This window comes from Giraffa tippelskirchi, chromosome 6 (genome assembly GCF_054371585.1).
Source record: "Giraffa tippelskirchi isolate mGirTip1 chromosome 6, T2T-mGirTip1v1.2.pri, whole genome shotgun sequence".
Taxonomy (NCBI): domain Eukaryota; kingdom Metazoa; phylum Chordata; class Mammalia; order Artiodactyla; family Giraffidae; genus Giraffa; species Giraffa tippelskirchi.
Window position 1 is genome coordinate 23078010 of NC_137280.1, and position 12799 is coordinate 23090808.

Consider the following 12799-nt stretch of genomic DNA (forward strand, 5'->3'; position numbering starts at 1 on the left):
AAAATCCTTTCCTCACTATCCCTATGACATCATCAGTAAAATCCTTGCCTGTAAACACATTACTGCAGACCACCTCGGCCAATACCCAAATGCCAGGATTTTTTTCCCTTTCAAGAACCACAGGGGCTATTCACCTGAGTGTAATATCGCAAAAGGATAGCAGCTTTTGCTGCTCAGCTTCTCACTACAGCACCGTACAGAGAAATTTCTGCGAAACGCCAAAATCCCCCTTAGGATTCGCAATAGAGGAGGTATCAGGTAGAACCCAGAGGCCAGTCTACGCTGGAGGCAGCAGATCACTGACACCAGCTTATCTCATTGTACTTTGAGAAAGTTTATTGACTTGAGGAAGAATTTCTATGTACCTGAGTAGCATGCATTCCTCTCTACCTTTCTTTCTGATATACATTCTTGTAAGGTACTTGTAGGAGAAGGCAATGGCAACCCACTCCAGTACCCTTGCCTGGAAAATCCCATGGACGGAGGAGCCTGGTAGGCTGCAGTCCATGGGGTTGCTGAGAGTCGGACACCACTGAGGGACTTCACTTTCACTTTTCACTTTCATACATTGGAGAAGGAAATGGCAACCCACTCCAATATTCTTGCCTGGAGAATCCCAGGGACGGGGGAGCCTGGTGGGCTGCTGTCTATGGGGTCTCACAGAGTCGGACATGAGTGAAGCGACTTAGCAGCAGCAGCAGCAAGGTACTTGTAAAATAAACCAGAGGAGAACAACATAAGCCTTCCTCAGTCTCACCCTATTTTTCATCTTCCTGGGATGTGGCCATCACAGCACTTTATTAAGACACTAGGAGACAAGAGATGAGAAGATAGGGAAATAAGCATCCTTTGCCTCGGTGACCTGAATGTTGTCCCATGATTGGAAACACATTTGAACACATGGAGGTACCCAATTAACAAATATGATAGGACCTCCAATAATTATTACTAAGTCAGCCAACCACTTGAATGGGACCTTGTTAGTCTCTGAACCTGTCAAGGACTTAAGATCTCATATGTCTTTTACTCTGAAATGTGGGTTATGTAGTATCAAAGTTAATTGCAGTTACTGAATTCAGGGAAAAAAACAGAAGCAGACTGAACCAGCTGGGATGTAACAGTCAGAGAAATTTTGGTGACACAGAGTTAAGTGATAAAGTTTTCTTTGTTAATAAAACGAAAGTGGTTGCCTCTCCACCCTCCCATTTTTAGGATGTCTCCTTAAAAACAGGCCCAATAATAGGCCTAAGAAGACACCCCACCTTTTGATTTTGTAGTGTAAAGTCACAGACTTTCTGACCTTTGAAACTGTAAACATGTATCTCCAAAATAAACACTGGTATCTTTCAGGAGGTAGCAATCACAGGTACCATCATTTTTCCCTTGAGGCAATAAGAGAAGTTTCTTGTTCTTTTTCTGCTTTGTTGTGTATATTTGTGTGAAATTCTCTTTGTGCCTTGTAGATCACTTTCATCTGACCTTAAATGCAAATAAGCCGTTCCCTGGAGAAGGGAACAGCTACCCACTCCAGTATCCTGGTCTAGAGAATTCCATGGGTTGTATAGGCAATGGGGTCACAAAGAGTCGGACACAACTGAGTGACTTTCACTAAAAGCAAATAAATCTGCCAATAATTTTCTGACATTGTGTTCTCTTTCTCTTCTCTCTTTTCTTTCTTTACCTCTCTCTCAATATATTGGTACAGAGAGGACTTTTATGGTCAGGATTGTTTTTTTTTCCCCAACAATGACTACCAAGAAACAGTTATACATGCACTCAGAAGTCCAAAAAGATAAATAATGGGATGAGGCTTTGAACAGTTGGGTGGCTGGTAATATCATTTACTATGTGTGTGTTAGTTGCTTAGTTGTGCCTGATTCTGTGCAACCCCATAGACTGTATCCCAACAGGCCCCTCTGTCCATGGGATTCTCCAGGCAAGAACACTGAAGTGGGTTGGAACTATAGAAAGAAAGAAAGTGAAGTTGCTCAGTCGTGTATGACTCTTTGCAACCCCATGGACTGTAGCCTACCAGGCTCCCCCATCCATGGAATTTTCCAGGTAAGAGTACTGGAGTGGGTTGCCATTTCCATCCCCAATCATTTAATATAAACAGTCACAAAAGAAGAAACAGTTTTTCACAGAGAACAGAACCTTAGTATGGGAACAGAATTTAACTACCAAACCTTCTCTTATTTTAATCACTTCTAATACATCCTGGGTTTCTTCCACACCCATTTAATGAGATGACATGATTTTTCATCCACCCAAAACCTCTTTGAAATCTATCTGATTTTCTTCATTTACAAAGTCACTATGTCAGACCATACGGCCATCATCTCTCCTCTTCTAAGTTTTATTACTTTTGGTTTTGTTGCCTCTCAAACTATTTCTCTACACAACTATGAGTGAGATTTCTAAAACAGAAGACTTCTGTTTAAAAACATGATGTATAAGGATCTCCTTCATCTAGCTCCTGCTTATGCTGCCAGCTAGATGTCTCATGACTTGAAAACTCTTTCTCCGTTTCTTAAACTTTTGATCCATCATACTGAATGTTACTTGAAATCATTATTCTGTTCTCTAGAATTTTGCACTATTTTCTTATTCAAGACCATTCATCTGTATCCTTTTCTCTGTTCACCACCCTCTTCCTCTCAAATAATCATTACTTTCTGTTCTTCATTTAGGATCAACTAGAATGGATCTCCTCCTCCTGAACTTCTTGTCTGATTCATCACAGTAATCCTAATTTCCTCTTAGCACCTTGTTTTGATCTAATCTTTATTACATTGTATTATATTTGCCAATTTATACCATACCACCTTTTATACTGTAAGATCTTTGAAGTAACTCAGTAAGTGTATTTAAGTAAAAATGTGGATTTCTAGGAGTAGGGCTGGTTTGCATACCAACTTGATCCAAGGCTGAAAGCGAGGTCAACAAAACCCAGCTACTCTCTGGTCCTCAACTCTGCTGTCTCACATGGTGGCTTCACTCAGGCTGCCCCTGCTGACAAACATGTCTGACTACAGGTCAAGGTCTACATTCAGCAAGTCCAGTGGAAAAAAGTAGCTTTCTCTCCCTGAAGTCCCAGCAGAACTGGGACTGTTCTGATTGAGTGCCATTGAGTGCCATTCTGCTCTGATTGGGCCACATAGCATTCTTGAAGTAATCACTCTGGCCAAGGAGAATAAGATGCTCTGACTAACTGGACTTGAATAACATGCTCATCCCTGTAGACAGAGATGGAGTTCATTCTGAGAGAAACACATGGAATATAGGAGGCACTTCTTCAGAAAATCTTAGAGTACCAATAGGTACCAAAAGAATATTAATGCAAGCTGGGAAGCAAAACCAAAACAAAACAAAACCCACTGTCCACTATAGTAAACAAATTACATGGCTGTGTAAATCAATATATTCTGTGGCAAGATAAGAAATGACAGCTTTGCAGTTTAATCCAGCTGCAGACCTTTAAATTTATTTTTGTATGATGATTTAGCTAATCTTTCTCTGTAAATTAGGTTTCTTTGAGAGCTAAATTGAAATTCATTCTGGTTTTTAGAATTCTGCGTAATAAATGGAAACATATTTCTAAGCTGCATGTTATAGCTTCCAAAGAGAATTTGTGATTATACAGATGTTGACTTAAACTTTTATTTTCAGTATGATACTTTAAACTTGATTGAATTTCCTCAGTAAGTTGAAAATATGAAAAAAATTGGGGGAGGAATGGCTAATTACGGGTAATAAAGGCAAGAAATAGCACTTTTCATGTAATTGAAATTCTAAATGATTAATAGTCATTTAAGCATGCAAAATAATGTATCATATGTGATTCGGTTGAAAGACTTAATTTATAGTAAAAAAATTAAGTTACCATGACAAACCAGGATGGAAAAGTAGAAAGGGCCAATTTATATTCATCAAGAAGTTCCAGTTACTTCTTAACAACCAAGAAAAGCTTTAAACACACTTTTCCCCCTCTGGAAATTTCAGTAGAACTTGGCTGCTCAGAGGAAAATCTCCCTCTTCCAACACCTTTTTGTGATGAGAGCAGGCTGCCAAGAAAGCTCCCACAGATAGAAAGAAGTCTGAAGAAGTCTGTCTTGAGTCAGGTGTTACAGTTAGTTTTGACACCACTTTCCCAGTAAGACTCCTTAATCCTTCTGAAATTTTATACAGGGATAAATGAAGCACCTGCTATGTTATATACATTATTCTAGTGGTCTCTTTAATCTCTCCTGTTCACACTTTAGGAGTTAGAGTTATTTCAGCTATGGACATGTGGACTACCCTAGAAGCATCAGAAAGATTCTTTTCATAGTTAAACACTTTCATCAATAAAAAGACTATATTCACAGTTTACTTAGCTATATAATACAAGAGATTCTGTTCCCAAAAGCAGCATGATAAATCAGAAAAAAAGCACTGAATTTGGATGTCAGATGCTTTGTAGCTGAAATCCACGGTCTTGGCCTTAACATTTCTGTGAGCTTTTAGAGTTTCCACATCTCCATAGGGGACAAAAAAAATGTCTTGTAGCATTTTTGTGTAGATGGAAAGGAGATCAATAATGGATGCAAAAGAGCTCTGCAAGCTATGGTTATGCAGTTTCTACCTGATACATCCCTATAATGAACAACTTGAAGATTGTGACACCCAAATATAAGTATTTGAGTCAAGATAGATTTGTAATATACATATAAAACTGCCAAGTTGCAATGTAATAATAATAGCTAACATTGATTAAGCACTAGTTGTATGCAAGGTACTTTGAAAGTTTGCAAAGCTTCCATTTTCGGACCTGGCAACAATTCCATAAGGTGGGTAATAATGTTATTTTTATTTTGCATGTAGAAGGCCAAGGCTAATAAATATTAAATGATTTCCCCAAATTCACACAACTAGAAAGTGAAGTTCTGGACCTCAACACAAGCCACTTCAGTGAAAGTCAGTATTCTTACCTCTGCGTAGCTTCTTCATCCATACAGATTGAATGACAGAAGATATGGTCCTGAAATATTCCCTTGTATAAATATGAAATTGAGTCACAATAAAGAGTCGTCATCAACTCATAGGGAAGTAGTCAATCATTTAATAAACAATTTCAGGAAAGCTGACTTTTCAAAAATTTTATCATAGTCTTATACCTCAGACATTTAAAAAGTGGAGTAAGCCAGTCACTTTTTATCTATGGTTTTTCCAGTCGTCATGTATGGATGTGAGAGTTGAACTATAAAGAAAGCTGAGTGCTGAAGAATTGATGCTTTTGAACTGTGGTGTTGGAGAAGACTCTTGAGAGTCCCTTGGACTGCAAGGAGATCCAACCAGTCCATCCTAAAGGAGATCAGTCCTGGGTGTTCATTGGAAGGACTGATGTTGAAGCTGAAACTCCAGTACTTTGGCCGCCTGATGCAAAGAGCTGACTCATTTGAAAAGACCCTGATGCTGGGAAAGATTGAGGGCAGGAGGAGAAGGGGATGACAGAGGATGAGATGGTTGGATGGCATCATCAACTCAATGGACATGGGTTTGGGTGGACTCCGGGAGTTGGTGATGGACAGGGAGGCCTGGTGTGCTGTGGTTCATGGGGTCTCAAAGAGGCGGACACGACTGAGCAACTGAAGTGAGAATTTTAAAGCTTTTTAAGTCTTATGTGTGCTTAGTCATGTCCAACTCTTTGCAGCCCCATGGACTGTAACCTGCCAGGCTCCTCTGTCCGTGGAATTTCCCAGGCAAGAATACTGGAGTGAGTTGCCATTTTCTACTCCAGAGTATCTTCCCTACCCAGGGATCAAAGTGGCGTCTCTTGAGTCTCCTGCATTGGCAGGCAGATTCTTTACCACTAGCAATACCCGGGAAGCCCTTTTAAGTCTTAAGCCTTTTTAAAGCTGAATGATATTTCATCGTATGAATGTACAATATTTTGTCTATCCTTTAATCTGTGGATATACACTTGGGTTGTTTCAAACTTTTGACTGTTGTGAATGATGCTACTATGAACATAAGTGTACAGATATCTGTTCTAGTTTCTGCTTTCAGACTCACTGATTTCAGTTTCTGCTTTTGGGTATATACCCAGAAGTGGAATCAGTTCATTTCAGTTCAGTCACTCAGTTGTGTCTGACTCTTTGTGACCCCATGAATCACAGCACGCCAGGCCTCCCTGTCCATCACCAACTCCCAGAGTTCACCCAAACCCATGTCCATCGAGTCAGTGATGCCATCCAACCATCTCATCCTCTGTCGTCCCCTTCTCCTCCTGCCCCCAATCCTTCCCAGCATCAGGGTCTTTTCCAATGAGTCAACTCTTTGCTTGAGGTGGCCAAAGTATTGGAGTTTCAGCTTCAACATCAGTCCTTCCAATGAACACCCAGGACTGATCTCCTTTAGGATGGACTGGTTGGATCTCCTTGCAGTCCAAGGGACTCTCAAGAGTCTTCTCCAACACCACAGTTCAAAAGCATCAATTCTTCGGTGCTCAGCTTTCTTCACCGTCCAACTCTCACATCCACACATGACCACTGGAAAAACCATAGCCTTGACTAGATGGACCTTTGTTGGCAGAGTAATGTCTCTGCTTTTAAATTTGCTATCTAGGTTGGTCATAACCTTCCTTCCAAGGAGTAAGTGTCTTTTAATTTCATGGCTGCAATCACCATCTGCAGTGATTTTGGAGCTCCCCAAAATAAAGTCTGACACTGTTTGCACTGTTTCCCCATCTATTTCCCATGAAGTGATGGGACCAGATGCCATGATCATAGTTTTCTGAACGTTGAGCTTTAAGCCAACTTTTTCCCTCTCCTCTTTCACTTTCATCAAGAGGCTCCTTAGTTCTTCTTCACTTTCTGCCATAAGGGTGGTGTCATCCGCATATCTGAGGTTATTGATATTTCTCCCGGCAATCTTGATTCCAGCTTGTGTTTCTTCCAGCACAGCGTTTCTCATGATGTACTCTGCATGTAAGTTAAATAAGCAGGGTGACAATATACAGCCTTGACGTACTCCTTTTCCTATTTGGAACCAGTCTGTTGTTCCATGTCCAGTTCTAACTGTTGCTTCCTGACCTGCATACAGGTTTCTCAAGAGGCAGGTCAGATGGTCTGGTATTCCCATCTCTTTCAGAATTTTCCACAGTTTATTGTGATCCACACAGTCAAAGGCTTTGGCATAGTCAATAAAGCAGAAATAGATGTTTTTCTGGAACTCTCTTGCTTTTTCGATGATCCAGCGGATATTGGCAATTTGATCTCTGGTTCCTCTGCCTGTCTAAGGGAGTCTCAAGAGTCTTCTCCGGCACCACAGTTCGAAGGCATCAATTTTTTGGTGCTCAGCCTTTTTTATTGTCCAGCTGTCATATCCATACATGACTATTGGAAAAACCATAGCTTTGACTAGATGGACCTTTGTAGGCAAAGTAATGTCTTTGCTTTTTGATATACTGTCTAGGTTTGTCATTGCTTTTCTTCCAAGGAGCAAGCGTCTTTGAATTTCATGGCTGCAGTCACCATCCACAATGACTTTGGAGCCCAAGAAAATAAAGTCTGTCACTGTTTCCCTGTCTATATGCTATGAAATGATGGGACCAGATGCCATGATCTTCATTTTTTGAATGTTGAATTTTAACCCAGCTTTTTCACTCTCCTCTTTCACCATCAAGAGGCTCTTTAATTCCTCTTCACTTTCTCCTTTGATCTCCTTGCTCTCCAAGGGACTCTCAAGAATCTTCTCCAGCACCACAGTTTGAAAAGCATCAATTCTTTCATGCCCAACCTTCTTTATGGTCCAACTCTGACATCCATACATGACTACTGGAGAAACTATAGCTTTAACTATATGGACCTTTGTCAGCAAAGTGATGTCTCTGCTTTTTAATATACTGTCTAGGTTTGTCATCTCTATCTGTAAGAGTATATAAAAGGGAACCTTGAGAAATACTGATTTTCAGGGTAAAATATAGGCCCCCTTAGCATGTTATATGAGCTCCCCTTTGAATTAGCACTTGCCTATATCTCTAGACTCACTTTCTGCCACATCAATGCCTTATTTTTCAGTAATATCACATCATTTGTGAGTTCTAGAATGTCATGCTACTATTTCATGTATCTATATTTCATGTGCTGTTCCTGAGTTTCTCCATCCTATCATCCTGCCCAAGCTGTTCTGTGTGGTGAACTCCATTTCTACCTTTCTGTCTCTATCCAAATATGGTTTCTTCTTTGAAGCCTCCTTGACTTTCTCCTCTATCCTCCACCCCTTCAGATTATTACTTTGTATCTCTATTGTACTTTAACCACTGTTCATGTTATATTGTGCACTGCCTTTACCTTAAAATGTTAATATTTTGAGACTAAATGATTAAAATCTTAGTTTCTAAAAATGGCCTACATGGATTTAATCGCAGTACTATCATTTTCTACCCATGTGACTTTAAGCAGGTTAACTGACTTCTCTGCACCCCAGTGGCCTCTGTAGAATAGGGTCAATACTAGTATTTACTTTATAGTGTTGTTGTTATTGGTGTTCCCTTACATGGGAAATGTGTGTGTGTGTGTGTGTGTGTGTGTGTGTGTGTGTGTGTGTACTTAGAAGAAAACAATCAGCATCCATAAATGTCACCTACTTTTGTCTGTTCATTTTAGAATCCTCAGAACCTGCCACAGAGCAAGTGTTTGGGAAATGTTTACTGAAACAAATTCAGTTTCCTTCTTACTATCTACATATTTTTGTCCTTCAGTTGCCTCTTTGGCCAAAAGAAAAGTATACTTTTTTTAAAAAAAAATTGAAATTTTGGTGGCTGAGAAACCCTAGTATTTCAAATTATTTTGCATGTCCTGGCCTAGAGTTAGTGGTGATGGTGTCATATCATACCAACTAAATTGAAAGCTAAAGGTAAAGAATTGATTTAAAAGGTAGTTTGTTTTCCATCCTGCTATCAGAAAAAGTGGTCCAAACCTCCACACAGGACATGAAAAGAAAACCCATACTTGGAGACCCATCTTTCAGAGTTATGAAAATCTGTTACATATTTGTTGAAAGGAAAGTGTGTATTTGGACAATAACTCCGTATAGAGAAAAAAGACTGCCAGAGTGTGTGTATAATTGCTTGGACTGCTAAGGGTTTTGTTCAGGGTCTTGAGATTAGTGATAGATGAGCCTAAAAGGACTGCTTTAAATAAACCAAATGTCTTGGATTAGCATCACTGGACTTAGAGCCCCCTGGGAAAGGCCTGTCTCCTGTGATTTCCAGTACACTCTACTTCCAATGAGCTGGAAATACCACAAGAAAACCACTGTTCTCACGGTATTTTTGCCTTTTCCATTTCTGGTTTTAGCTAAGAGAAAAAAATAGTATGTGCAAATAAAAAACGGCATGTGTACATGACAGAAAAATCAGAGCATCCAAATGTTTGATCTTAAAACTAAATAGAATTCACACTAGTTTCAAATAAATTAAAAAAAAATAACTTTAGTCACATTCTCCTAAGTTTCATTTAAGTAAATGTGTGCCTACAAGTGAGCCAGATTCATTCAGCATGACTGTCCTGAAATTGTATTGCATTTGCATTAATTGAAAGCTAAGTGGTAGGAGACCTAAAATTGGTTAATGTTTCTAAATTTTTGTTTAGAGATATTTACTTAGGCTACTTCCAAAAATGTGCTATAAATAAGTAAGCATATTTAAATAAATATTTGGATATTTTTTAAAAAGAGATTGACTTTTGTCTATTTACAAATTTGCTAGAAGGATTTAATTCCATGTTTAGATTATGCTTCAATAAAATGCAGCAAATATTTATGGATCACATAGTGTGTGCCGGGGAGAGTGCTAAGAGCTGGGGATATACTTAAGGGCACTGTTGACATTCAATGAATGTTAAGAAATGCAGTTGTCTTTGAGTATCTGGAGGCGGGGGTTGGTTCCAGAACTCCTCGGATACTCAAGTCTCTTAACACTCTCTGGATGCTCACATCCTTTATGTAAAATGGCCATAGTATTTGCATATAGCCTAAGTACATCCTCCCACATACTTTAAATCACCTCTGGATTACTTAAATAATAGCTAATACAGTAAAAATTGCTATGTATATAGCTGTAAATACTATGTAATTAGTTGCATAACTGTGGCAATTTTAAGTTTTGATTTTTGGAACTTTCTGGAATTTTATTTTTATTGTTTTCGAGCTGCAGTTGGTGTAATCCATGGATTTGAATTTGAGGATACAGAGTGCCAACTATATGTGCAGTTAAGAATATTTTACCAACTATACTTCAATAAGAAAATTTTTAAATTAAAAAAATTCACATCAGCTATACTTCAGTTGTTTTTTTTTTTTTTAAAGAGCGTATTTAGATAGAGTAATCAAAGGAATGTGAAGGAGAGGACAAAGGGAAACAATACAATGCCAATCTTTCAAGAACAATTTAAAAGTATGGCTTTCCTCAATGGTGTGCTTAATGTTTTATATATTATTAGTAGCAAAAAAAGGTGATTAAAAATTGAGCGAAAATAGTTTGCCGTGACAGAAATCTATTATGCACTGAATCTAAGGTTTAGATAGCAAAAACAACGTTTAAAGGATTCATGCTTGAAAGACAGATGAGTTCGTTAGAAAAGTTTACATTTGTGGCAAGTTGTGGAGGATCAATCCTTTGTCATTACTCCCTCATGAAGGGCATTAGCAGTAAATTTATTGCATAACATGAGTAGAAGTTTCTCTCACGATATAAACAAATATTAACTATTTGTCAGGTTAGTACCTTCAGGTATTAGTTGCACCAGCTTAAAAGTAAAGTAGAATAATGTTTCCTGTTTGCCCACATAGCTATGTCTCCTAACTAATAACCTGGATTCAGGTTAACAACCAAATAAAATATCTCTACCTTCTCAGGGATATAGCAGTTCCAAAGCCTCACAAAAATACCTTGTTCCCATGCAGTCTCTGCCTCTATCAGGACAGCAAATAGCAACCAATTTTGATGTGCTTGAGTGGGCTGAGATATTAACAAGTGACTCATCTATCTTCACGTAATATAGTTGTCAGATCTTAAAATCAGTATCTAACTTCAAATAAAACTCCTGAGATCTGCTCTATTCTTGCTCAGAAGTGCATTTTTCCCCCATGGGAAGAAAAAAAAAAAGAGAGTACTCATCAGGGAAGAGTAAGAATGCCAGTGGTAGAAATGAAGAGGAAGAAGCATCCCAACTGTTCAGGGGAACCTCTTTAATAGCCACAGGGTTTGGGAGGTTGGTGGGATTGTGGCATGTGGTCTCTCTGGGCATGAGCTGGGAACCAAGATTAATTTGGATCATCTGGCTGCTAGAAGCAACTAAGACCCTGGAGAAGAAGATGGGACACTACCACAGGAAAATAGACTTCTGATTACTTTGTATCCTAACTAAATTCCCAGGCTTAATTGGCCTGGGGAAGTACCCATGACATAAGTGGCTGAACTATCCACATCAATGTTTTCCCGTAGTTAAAACAGTTAGTATAGGAAAACATTATAACAGATCATATTTCTTTTTCTGGGGAAAACCTGAGATTTGTTTGCTTTTGGATCATGAAAATGATCAGAATACTTTTTTCCTATGCCTAGTAAGTTGTTAATGCCTATCATCTGAAATGTCACTTTTGCTAGAGACTGCTTTATAAATGAGCAATTAGAACTTACTGAAGCTTTTAGATGAAGCTTATTTAATTGATGAGTGAACTAACATATATCAAGTTGTGATTTTTCTTCCCTAGCAAAAGCATAATATGACATTAGGAGACATAGTGCAGAACTTTGTTTTTGTATGAATGTCATGACCCAGATGAGACTATTTACCTCAGAAACAAAATGTGGAATACTTTGGTGGATGGATGTAATAGCCATTTTATACTCACAGCAACCCATAGCACTATTTTGGTCCCTGATAGTGGTTAACATAAACATGAAAATCACATTTCTTTTTTGAATAAAATTCAGGATATTAGCAGAGATAAAACAGTTTCAAAAATTATGCAAAAAATTGAAGGAAAAGTGCTTTTCAAATCAAAATGATCAGGTTTTCTCTCTATCTACATAACATGTAAAATGAATTGTAATTATAGCACAAATTTGGAATTTAACTTCTCCTCCACACTCCTATTCTTCAATTGACACAAATTGATGTATCACAGTAATATTTATCTTTTTCTCATTTGATCCTCAAGGGATAGAAATAATCCACATACTTATCCTTGCATGATAGATAATACCAGAATTTCCAAACTTCAAGATCATAGCTTCACAAGGGAAAATTCCAAGTAACCCTTGATCAAAACACTGATTCTTTTCCCATTTCTTTTTAAAGCATTTTTTAGGATTAAAAACTTTCTTATATTGATAGAATTTTGGTGCTGGAACATGATTAAGATAAAGCTGAAGTAAAATGGCTCAATACAGAGAAGTGTTTTCTTAACAGACAAGCATCCTTTCTCTGGAATCAAGTGGACTTGCAATCTATTGATATCAACTACTTTAGCAGAACAAATTCATGAAAGCTTCACACATTGAAATTGGCACATTTTAAACCTATATATCTTCTTGTCTCTGTTTAGAAAGAGTCATATGAAACAGGAATGCTATCTTCACGTGCAAAGGAAAAAGAAACATGCTCCTTCTTGGAAGTTCTCAATGAATGTAAAAGTAAGTGAAAGGTTCTCTCCAGTGCCAAGGGAAAGCTTTGAAAGCAGAGGAATGTTTTGTTAAGATTAGCGCTTTGCCTCCTGGCAGGACAACCAAGGACACATTCCTCTATCTCTA